General features: G+C 36.2%; 1 pseudogene across 1 annotated transcript; it reads left to right on the forward strand.

Moving 5' to 3' along the window:
- The first annotated feature begins 10,696 nt into the window (after window positions 1–10,696).
- On the forward strand, window positions 10,697–11,311 carry LOC308643477 (large ribosomal subunit protein uL6-like; annotated as a pseudogene). The gene has a single exon. The product of its transcript is annotated as a large ribosomal subunit protein uL6-like (transcript).
- Window positions 11,312–12,227: the final 916 nt, after the last annotated feature.

The following is a 12,227-nucleotide window of genomic DNA, read 5'->3' on the forward strand; positions in this document are numbered from 1 at the left end:
TCATTTGTCTGAAAATTCTAATTTTTAAAGTTTTTCTTAATTCATTGGTTTTTTGAGAGTATGCTGTTTTACTTCCACTTATTTATGGATTGTATGAATTTCTTTTTGATGCTGCTTTCTATTTCCATTATAGTTGGAGAACATACTTTGTATGATAGCAATTCTTTTGAATTTAATAGGACTTGTTTTATGGTGTAGCATATGGTCTATCCTTAGGAATGTTCCATGTGAATATGAGAAAAATATGTGTTCTTCTATTGTTGCATAGAGTGTTCTACAGATGCCTAGCAGGTCTAATTAGTATATAGCAAGCATTTAAATCTTATGTGACCTCACTGATCTTCTGCTTAGAATTGTGAATGCCAAATCATCAAATTCCTTAAGCAAATTTCAAATTAAGACTTTTCTCACATCTACTTATATATATTTTCTCTTCAGATCCTGGTCTTTCTCTGAAGTTAGTAGTTGCCTAAAATTGGGCTATTATTTTACCAAAATGAGAAAGAAAACATAAACTATCTTTTTCATAATGCAGTCTTGTGAATGAAAAAGAAGAAAAGTCCAAACTTGTATTTTAAGAAAGCTGATTGTCAGCAGCAAATGCAATAGAAGGCAAGAAATAATTAAAATCAGAGCTGAAATCAATGAAATCGAAACAAAAGAAACAATTAAAAAACTGACAAAACTAAAAGTTGGCTCTATGAAAAAATAAATAAGATTGACAGACCCTTAGCCATGCTAACGAAGAGAAGAAGAGAGAGAACCCAAATTACTAGCATACGGGATGAAAAAGGCAATATCACAACCGACACTACAGAAATACAGAAGATAATTAGAAATTACTTTGAAACCTTATACTCTAATAAAATAGAAGATAGTGAAGGCATCGATAAATTCCTTAAGTCATATGATCTGCCCAGATTGAGTCAGGAAGATATACACAACTTAAACAGACCAATATCAAGCAAAGAAATAGAAGAAGCCATCAAAAGATTACCAACCAAGAAAAGCCCAGGACTAGACGAATATACAGCCGCATTTTACAAGACCTTTAAAGAAGAACTAATTCCAATACTCTACAATCTATTTCAGGAAATAGAAAAAGAGAGAGTACTTCCAAATTCATTCTACGAGGCCAATATCACTCTCATTCCAAAACCAGACAAAGACACCTCAAAGAAAGAAAACTTCAGACCAATATTCTAATGAATATAGATGCAAAAATCCTCAATAAAATTCTGGCAAATTGGATACAAAAACATATCAAAAAGATCATGCACCATGATCAAGTGGGATTCATCCCTGGGATGTAAGGTTGGTTCAACATATGGAAATCAATAAATGTAATTCATCACATCAATAGACTTAAAGATAAGAACCATATGATCATTTCGATAGATGCAGAAAAAGCATTTGACAAAATACAGCACCCCTTTATGTTCAAAACACCAGAAAAACTAGGGGTAACAGGAACTTACCTCAACATTGTAAAAGCTATCTACGCTAAGCCTCAGGCCAGCATCATTCTAAACTGAGAAAAACTGAAGGCATTCCCTCTAAAATCTGGAACAAGACAGGCATGCCCTCTCTCACCACTTCTATTCAACATAGTTCTTGAAACACTGGCCTGAGCAATTAGACAGATGAAAGAAATTAAAGGAATAACTATAGGAAAAGAAGAACTTAAACTAGCACTATTTGCTGATGATATGATTTTATACCTAGAAGACCCAAAAAACTCTACCTAGAAACTTCTAGAACTAGTAAATGAATTCAGCAAAGTGGCAGGATATAAAATCAACACCCATAAATCAAAGGCATTTCTGTATATCAGTGACAAATCCTCTGAAAAGGAAATGAGGAAAACTATCCCATTCACAATATCCTCAAAATAAATAAATAAATAAATAAATAAATAAATAAAATAAAATACTTGGCAATCAACCTAACAAAAGAAGTGAAAGATCTTTACAATGAAAACTATAGAACCCTAAAGAGAGAAATAGAAGAAGACCTTAGAAGATGGAAAGATGTACCTTGCTCATGGATAGGCAGAATTAATATTATTAAAATGACCATACTACCAAAAGCACTATACAGGTTCAATGCAATTCCAATCAAAATCCCAATGGCATTCCTCATAGAAATAGAAAAAGCAATCATGAAACTCATCTGGAAAAATAAGAGACCCAAAATAGCTAAAGCAATTCTAAGAAAGAAGAGTGAAACAGGTGGTATTGCTATGCCAGACCTTAAATTATACTACAGAGCAATAGTAATAAAAACAGCATGGTACTGGCACCCAAACAAGCTAGTAGACCAATGGTACAGAATAGAGGACACAGAGACTAACCCCCAAAATTACAATTACCTTATATTAGACAAAGGTGCCAAAACCATGCACTGGAGAAAGGATAGCATCTTCAACAAATGGTGCTGGGAAAACTGGAAATCCATATGCAACAGAATGAACTTGAATCCCTATCTCTCACCATGCACAAAAGTTAATTCAAAATGGATCAAGGATCTAAGGATTAAACCAGAGACTCCGCATCTAATAGAAGAAAAAGTAGGCCCTAATCTTCATCACGTGGGGCTAGACCCCAACTTCCTTAATAAGACTCCTATGGCACAAGAATTAAAACCAAGAATCAACACATGGGACAGATTCAAACTAACAAGTTTTTTCTCAGCAAAAGAAATAATATGTGAGGTGAATAGGGAGCTTACATCCTGGGAACAAATTTTTACCCCTCACACATCAGATAGGGTATACAAAGAGCTGAACAAGACAAGCACCAAAAAAACAATCAATAAGTGGGCCAAGGACCTGAACAGACACTTCTCAGAAGAGGATATACAATCAATCAACAAGTACATGAAAAAATGTTCCCATCTCTAGTAATCAGAGAAATGCAAATTAAAACTACTCTAAGATACCATCTCACTCCAGTAAGAATGGCAGCCATTATGAAGACAAACAACAACAAGTGCTGGTGAGGATGCAGGGGAAAAGGGTACACTCATACACTGCTGGTGGAACTGCAAATTGGTGCAGCTAATTTGGAAAGCAGTATGGAGATTCCTTGGAAAACTGGGAATGGAACCACCATTTAACCCAGCTATTCCTCTTCTTGGACTATACCCAAAAGACCTAAAAACGGCATATTACAGGGACACAGCCACATCAATGTTTATAGCAGCACAATTCACAATAGCTAAACTGTGGAGCCAAACTAGATGTCCTTCAGTGGATGAATGGATAAAAAAAATGTGGCATTTATATACAATGGAATATTAATCAACAATAAAAAAGAATAAGAGCATGGCATTTGTAGGGAAATGGATGGCATTAGAGAAGATTATGCTAAGTGAAGTTAGCCAATCCCAAAAAAACAAATGCCAAATGTCTTCTCTGATATAAGGGGGGGGGGTGACTCAAAATGGGGTTGGGAGGGAAAGGGAGGGAGAAGAGGAATAGCATGGATGGTGAAAGGAGACCCTTATCATTATACAAAATACATGTATGAAGATGTGAAAAAAATATAAAAAATTTAAAAACATAAAGCTGATTGTTGCTTCAACCATCCTTAGACCCTCAAGATCAAGCATTATTTGAAAAGTTGGCTTGTGTATATAGGAATCCAGAATTCAGAATCTGGGAAGAGGATCAAACACATTACCCCTGACAAACATTGCCACACAGAAATCTGGTAGTCTTCTGGAGAAGGAGCCTCCACTTTTTCCCCCTAAAGTGACTTCATTAATCAGACTAAGGTATAGCCACGTCTAAGTAAAGGACTAGAGAAAACTTTTCACCACAAATGTAACTTTCAAAAATTTACTTCTTCTATGTCTCACATGTCAGTGGAATCTTGAAAGGATTTTTGATTTTTGTCTACTAAAAAACAAAACAAACAAAAAATCTACATGTATATTAAGCAAAAAAAATTTTTTTTTGCTCATTGTTAATCCAGACTGCAAATGATTTATTAGCAGCAAAGTTTATGAACTAATACAATTTGTTATCAGGACTTTAAGGCTACCAATAACCAAGATTGAGTAAGAATCTAGTCCCTTAGAACCCAGAACTTTGGGTTGCTTAATATTGTGTATAACATTAGCAATATTAAAATCCTGGTGGTAAGTTTCATCCATTCAAGTCAAATGTGATAACCACCTAACTTGTGCCTTGAGAGTAACATATGGCTCAGAACTTTTGTCCAAGGATCTCTATGATGTAACCAATGGTCAAATTACATTAAAATTTTAGCAAATGGTCTTTGCCTGGTGGTCAACACATATTGTTTAAAAGCTCTGGTCAACCACCTGGTTCCCAAACTGTCTGCCAAGGCAAACCAGATTACTGCAAGAAATTTGCAAGGTTGCTGCAGGATATTTAAAATTTTCTAGGAAAACAGAGACATCACTCTGATACCATTTAAACTATTACTATTAAGTTGGATCTAAATGTTTAATAAACAGAACTGTTAGGAATTTCTTTTGGCTCAGGAACACCATGAAAAAAAAAAACTCACTGAAACATTGTTATCTCAGAAGGCTTTTCTCGGAAAGTTTTTTTCTTTATCATTTTCTGTATTATATTTAAATTTCTATTTTATTGAAACATAATATAAGGAAAATATGCAAAACCTAAGTGTACAGAGACCAGTTCTTTACTGTGGAGCCACCCACGGGATCATCCACCAGGTAAAATTACAGAACTTACTCCAGAAGTCCCCAAACTCACTTCCATCCTTCATGCACTTATGTCAACCAGTTTTGACTGGTTTTGATATTGAGAAGAACAGAATTATATAAAATGTACAGCTTGGGGCTTAGTTTCTTTCGCAGTGTCTCTTCTTCTCAAATAGATAAGGTTTTGGGTGGATGAAGCATGTAAAATTGTCTGAATCCTTCTTCATAGCTTCAGCACAAATTACTGTCAAGAAACCAGGTTCCATCAATCGCATTCACATGGATGCACATTCACTTCTCACAAAGGCAACGTGGGAGGTATCCCCATCATCCTTACCTCACTTTCAAAGTAATGGAACAGAGGCAGAGGGGAACTTATAGCCAGCTATGAGTGGAGGTAGAACAGAATTCCATACTCCCTCCTCTGAAGCTAGAAACCCTACTAGATAGCAAAGAATTCGTTCAGGTTCCGCCTTCTCAATGAAAGCAAAACAAACAAACAAACAAACAAATCAGGCTGGTCTTCTATGGCCTACTGTGATGCCCCATGATTTCACCTTTTGGTTTAGAAAATGTATCTTGCCTCCATGGCTAAGAGGGAGCACTTCTTGTGGAATCTCCTTAGACTTGTACTGATGGAGAGCAAAGTTTGGGAAATCTTGGCCTCTGGGTATGTTTCTTTCTTTTTTCCAGCCTCCTCTAGTCTGATGTTCCATGGTTCTCAAAAGCAAAAAAAAAAAAAAAAAAAAAAAAAAAAAAAAGCATCATAGACCCATGTCCTTAAGGTACTGCCCTTGTTAACTTCCTTCTTTCCCTCTCTCCATCCTCCCTTCCTGTCTTCCACTAAGTGCTTATTGAAAGTCCACTATTCTGGGTACTTATTAATTAGTACCTCTGACTAGCAAAGTAGGGTTATTTGTAAACAAAAAAAATCCCAAGTGCAATAAGTATTAAATGCTTTTGAAGTGAACCTGGCTCCAATTAAGGGATAAATGTTTGATCAATAAATCAATGTGTAGGTGAATGGTTAAACATAGAGATGAACTGATTGGCCTTTAAGATTATAACTCTGAGGTTCTTACCATAGCAGGGTAACTGCTCCTTTCTTCCGATTCCTGCTCTCTAGTCCTATATTGATGTGAGTGGAAAAATGTTGAGGAAGAATTAGGCTCAATCTGTCAGTCAAAAAACTTCATAAGAAAATCAATTAAGTAGCTCAAAATCATTTCTGTACTTTCAGGGAAAAAAAAAGAAAGCAGCTGTCTGATGATATTTTTAATTGAATTCAGAAGCTATTACCTACGAGAACCTTTAATTTATTCTTACCCAGTCAATCGAAAACAATTTAAGCAAAGCAGAATCTGTTTTCTTCTAACTTGCAACTGAGCTGAAGGCTGTCATGCCAATTTCCACCCAGTGTGAATTTCAGCAGCTGAATGATAAACACAAGTAAAAGAAACCCTTTTCCAGAATGCCAGCAGGACTGTTTTAACCTAGCTTATGCTACTAGGCAACAATCTAAGAAAAACCAATATTCTGTTGCTAATTACCCATCTAAAAGGTAGAGAGGAAATTACAGGGGGAAAAAAAAGCAATCTTCTCAATAATTCCCCCATTACCCCTATCTTGAATCCTCTCTTACCAAGGAAAGGGTGAACAGAGAAGTTTCTGAGGATCCCAGTAGGCATTCAAGAGGGAAGAGATTGCCTCCCTAAAGGAATGGGCTTAGCAATTCCATGCAAAGATTTTATCTCCATATAGTTATTTACAAATGCACAGTAGGGGGGTTAAAGTGACAGAGGAAGTGGGAAGTGGTGGGATTGCAACCCCAAACTGCTGTCAGTAGGGCAAGCCACAGGGCAACCTGGTCTCTCCTGGTCATTCATTCATTATAGGTGAACAAAGCAGAAAAGTTTACAGTCTCATGTGGAGGTCAGATGGGAAATGAGTAAACAAATGAACAAGATGATCAAAAATAATTGCACCTTAAAGAAAATTCCTGAGGGTACCTGATAGAGAGTATCTAGAGAAGTTGTATTATCAGGGAAGTTAGGAAAGGACTCCCAGAGAGCTCTTCTGGTGTAAATTTTACATGGTTATAAATGTTCTCTGCGCCCCATTTACAATGGGCCTAACCACTGACCTGTCATACAGGCTAATTCAGACTCCCGCCATCTAGAAACTTTTCTAGCCAACTCATGAATGAGTCCATGGAAAGGAAAGGAGGGTAAGGAAATGAGACCAAAGCTTAACACAATGACAGAGATGAGCCAACACAAAAATAAAAGGAGAAAATGTACTTCCCCCTCTGTGACCATAAGGTAGACGATAGAGAAGCTGAGAACAGCAAGAACATTAAAGAACAAATGGACTTCAAAAATCCAAAGCTTCCACTCATTAAAGACATTGTTTAAGAATTGAAATAGTAAACTACAGACAGGACAAAATATTCAATATATGTCCAAAATACTGTACACACATATACATATATACATACACATAAGTAATGTATGTGAATATATATTATATATGCATATATATACATATCTATACACATATATATATATATATTTGTGTAAATATGTGTTTACAAACAGCAAATGGTATAACTTATGATGGGTCAACATAATTATGTTTTGATTTTACAATGGTACAAATGTGATATGCATTCAGTAGAGGCCATACGTCATAGTTTGAATTTTGATAATTTCTCTGGCTGGAAATATATAGTTCAACATACTCTCAATCAGCCACATAATCACCAGGGGAACAACCGATACTGTACACTGTACTGTGTGGATAAGCTATGATGTTTGGTAGATTAAATGATAAAATGTATTTTAATTTACAATGTTTTCAACTTATGATAGATTTATCAGAATGCATCCCCTAGAAGGAGCACACTTTATTGTTTATAAATAACAATAAAGTTGATTTGAACTCAGTAAACTTAATTTTTTGACACTGTTTTCTTTCAAGAAGTAATCTTGATGTTTGCTCATAGTACTTGTGTATGAGTTGTTCCTGAAATCAATTCACAAGATTTAAGATTAGAAAGCTAGACAGACATATAGCTAGTGTAATAACCATGGCCCTTAAATACTCTCTGATGTAGTTTTGCCAAGTTTCCCATACCAGTCTTGAAGGATGCTCTGTGGAAAAGATGCGTTTGTGGTTCAGTAGATTGTAGAAACACTGAATATTCTATCTATTGATTTCACATTATACATAAATAGAAACATGGTTGTAAAATTCGTGCAGTAAATAATTTCATTTTTGCTGGCCTACTTTATTTGAGCAAGGCATAGCAAATGGGGCACATTTAGAGAAATGCTGAATTATAGTTCATGAATGCAAATCTGGAAGGCGGTTTCTAACTTAATTCTTTTTCAAGTTTTTAATTCTATATGTGTCTGTATGTATTTTAAGTTTTAAATCTCAAAGAGTGATTTAATATGTCATATTTTCCACATGTGTTTGAGCATGGTATTCTTTTCTCAGCTGCATCTTTTAAAATTGGTTTTTATTCTGTTTTCTTCCAGGAACAGTTCCTAGAGATCTTCCAAAGAATTTGGACCATGACCTTATCCTTTTAAGGATAAGGTCAAATGGCAAAAACAGAATTGTCAGTTTTTCAACAGACTCAAACTAGTTTAAAAGAAATGAACAATAAGATAGAATTTCAATTCACTAAGCTCTTGACAGTCAAGATTGATGAGACACAACATTATGGGACTTAAAAAAATCTATTAGTTCAGTGTATATGTTCTGTGGAGGATGGGTAAAATCAGGTATTGGAGTTTTCTTTCACTGAGAATAAACTCCACCAAAAGTATATTGTTGCTGCATCAAAAACCAGTTCAACCCTAGTCTATACTGTTGAGATAACAGAAACATTGTAGCTAAGTATTACTGTAAACATATATAAGATAATGAAAGCTCTGAGAATGATGTTAACAAATGGGGTGCAAAATCTGAGGAAAAGAATACTCAGGCATTAATGTCATTGGCTTCCAAAAATGTGGGGAAATTTCATGGAATTTCATTTAGGCATCTCAATTGCCAGCTTCTAGTCTCAGTTTTAAAAATCTCTTGTTGTACCTAACCAGGGATATCTTAATCAAAGGAGAAATATGTTCACAAAACCTAGAACTGGTAGGAGGATCAGGTTCAGTAAAGATAGAAGAGGCTCTGGAACAAGAGTGCCTGAAGACACCAACTGGTCCCCACACCCCTGCCACTGTCCATAATGATGGCCCCATGGCTCTTGAAGCAGCAGTGCTCATTCAAGATTTGAAACCCCATCAGAGAATACTCAATGAGTTGAATCTAAATCAAATATCTGGCTTTGGTTTTAAAAGGAAAGAGAGAGAGAGAGAGAGAGAGAGAGAGAGAGAGAGAGAGAACATCTTTTGTGCACCTCTTCCTCCAAGACAAAATACAATGGGGTGTTCCCCAAAGAGAAATTGGGGTCTTGAATTGAGATAGCATAACTACTAAATGTCAAGTGAAGAAACTAGAAGGGGTTAGTTTTATTTTAACTCCTTCTAGAGGAAGATAGAGTAAAGACAGTGTCTTAGCATAAAGAACTTAGTTTTTCCTGCACCAAAAGGAAATAATACCCTTTACTAGAGGGAGAACACTGGATCACCTGAAGTAGCCTGGCAAGAATGAGATGGCGTTTGGTTGAGGAGGCTGTAAGCATGTCCCCAATTAGAGAAGTTTATAATAAATGAATTCTAATCCAGATTCTTCCTCAGTGTTGGAAAGGCAATAATTTTTCAGACTCATTCAGTGACAACTCTGAAGTCTATAGTGGGCAAGTGAGGAGATTTGCACCTTAGAGGTTATCTATAACAGTACAATTTTATCAACATGGAAACTGAGACCTAGACAGACAAAAATGATTCCCCTCACCTTCCCACAGGCTCTCAGTGAGTATCGAAAGAAGTTACAAGACCCAGATGTCTAGGTTCCCAGTCCATCCTTCTTTTTTTTTTTTTTCACTGAGAAAGTGCATTTCATAATAGAAATATAAAACCTACTGAAATCCTCCAATCTGCCCATTGTTGTTAACAGAGCTAACAGCACAGGAAATGTAGTCATGTTGGGAGGGGAAAGTTGAACGGGAGGCGAAGATAATATGAACATTCATTCAAACCTGATTTACTGTCTTGATATGACCTCTAATTTACCAACAATGCCCTTAACCTTTCTGGTAATTAAAATTTTGGTGTTAAAGGAAAAGTAATATCTCTCCACTAGCAAGACCTCAGGAAAATGTCACCATGAAGGTGCAAATGTTTTTCATCTGCTTAGCAAACTTTTTGACTGATGAAAAATCAATACTTCACCAATTCTTATCGCAGGTGTTGTTTGTCTCATGTCTCCTACGTCCGGGTACAACCATTTAAACACAACCTTAATGAGAAAAATAACCTATGGCTGATCTGGAAATGCCTTAAATGGATTTGTGACTGAAAAGATGTTTGTTTCTTAAAGGACAAATCCATTATGTGTTGCCACTTTTTCCAAGGTTCCTGGAGAAATTAGCTTAATTATTTCTTTGGTTGCCAGAACACAGCAAATCTTCCTTTCTTGAGAAAGAAGGGCAAATGCTATTGTTCATTGGTTTCCAGAAATCCCTTCATAAATCAGAATACTGAAATGGCTAGATTAAATCATTAGGCACCCTTTTTTGAAAGACAGAGAATATTAATTCTTCCTCATCAATGTAGAGGCAGAATTAAAATAAGAGTTTCCTTAGAGGCTGTGTCTAAGGAAAACGGAGATAAAATGTGAAAATCTCAGTCATTCAGAGACCTCATAAATAGGTCTAATAGCTGAAGCCTCCTCTCTCCTTTCAAATTGATGTTGAGTATAGATTCTCTAACTGCATCCTAAAATACAGTGTCCATTAGCAGCCAGGGAAAGGTTAGAAATGACTCAGAAGCACTTATTTAAAAGAAAATCAAAAGAAAAATAAGAAAGAACATTAATGGATGGGGGGGGGGAGGTCTATCCTTCTCTCTTTGCCATATCTATTGTGAAAACAAAGACCACTCTCAGCAATTAGAGGGTCGACATTCCAGAACATGTTGACATCACTGTGAAGGGATGCTTAGTTATTGTGAAGGACCCTAGAAGAACCCTCGGGAAGGACTTCAATAACATCAGACTTGAACTCAGTCTCCTAGGGAAGACAAAGAAGAGGCTCTGGTTGACAAATAACAGGGCAAGAGAGAAGGTGTGGCTGCAGTTCACACTATCTGTAGTCATGTGCAGATAAGCTGGGCTTCCTTACAAGACAAGGTCTGTGTGCACTCTTGTCCCCATCAATGTCATTATTCAAGAAATGGGTCTCTTGCTGAGATCTAAAATTCCTTGAGTGAAAAAATACATCTGCAAGGTTCAGATGAGGACAGGTGCTGCTTGTTCAGTATCTCAAGCCCAGAAAGATGCGTTAATCCTGGAAAGAAATTATATTGAACTTGTTTCAAATTCAGCTGCTTTGATTTAGCAAGCCACAACAGTTAAAAACAAGGATATCCCAAAATTTTTGGCTGGCATCTATGTTTCTGAAAAAGGAACAGTTCAGCAGGCTGATGAATAAGATCTGAGTTACCCAGCTATAGAAACAAGAACCCAGATTATAAGATCAATTTGTGGTATTTGAATGATACAATAAAAGACCTCTATTGGAAAAAAAATGTCATCCAAAAATTAGAGTCTCTCACTTCTACTACTATTGCCCCCACTGATAGTCTCTGGGATCTCTAAGAGCTATTGGACAGTTTGCTGTACTGGAGTGGGACTGCCCCACCCTCTCAGAGCACCAGTTCTTTCATTTGACAGTTTATAGTCATTTTAAGTGACAACCTGTTTACCACCTTAAAATTCCACAGGTAAGAGCTAGCCCTGCTCGTCCTTGGTTAACTCTATTTTCTTTAAATGGAGTGCACATTGGGCAAGTGTCTGTGCAGGCTTTTGAGCAACCAACTTCTTTCTCATTTGCATTTATTCACCTTGGAATGTTGACCATGATCTTTCTTTTTACATTCCTGATATTTTAGGAGAGAAATACTCACATTTAACCAATAGTGGAAACCATCAGGGAAGAACATTGTTTGCCAGACACTTTTAAAATAATGAAATGGCAAGTTTCCCCCATCACAGCTACAATATCCTGTAGAATCAGTAGAGTTTTTTGAAAAGCTAACAATCAGTTTGACTTAGAACAATCTTTGGGAGGAGGGCTTAAGGTAGCAAGATTTTGTTCCTAAAATATAGAATAGTGGTTTTCTTACATCAAGATCCAGATAGATCTGAAACAAAAGTTTAGCAAAAACAAATAAACAAACAAACAAAACCCCTCACTTATTACAGGCATGCTTTTTCCCACTTTTATTTCCTTTTCATGTTATTTGTGACCCATTAAACTGATGGGATGACCCTGTGATTACTTTTAACCTACAGTTTAAAAAGCATGTTCTAAAATGTGGAGAAATTCTCTCCTAATCTGGAGTCAT

The sequence above is a fragment of the Spermophilus citellus genome (genome assembly GCF_964194105.1).
Source record: "Spermophilus citellus genome assembly, chromosome: 3".
In the NCBI taxonomy this organism is placed as follows: Eukaryota; Metazoa; Chordata; class Mammalia; order Rodentia; family Sciuridae; genus Spermophilus; species Spermophilus citellus.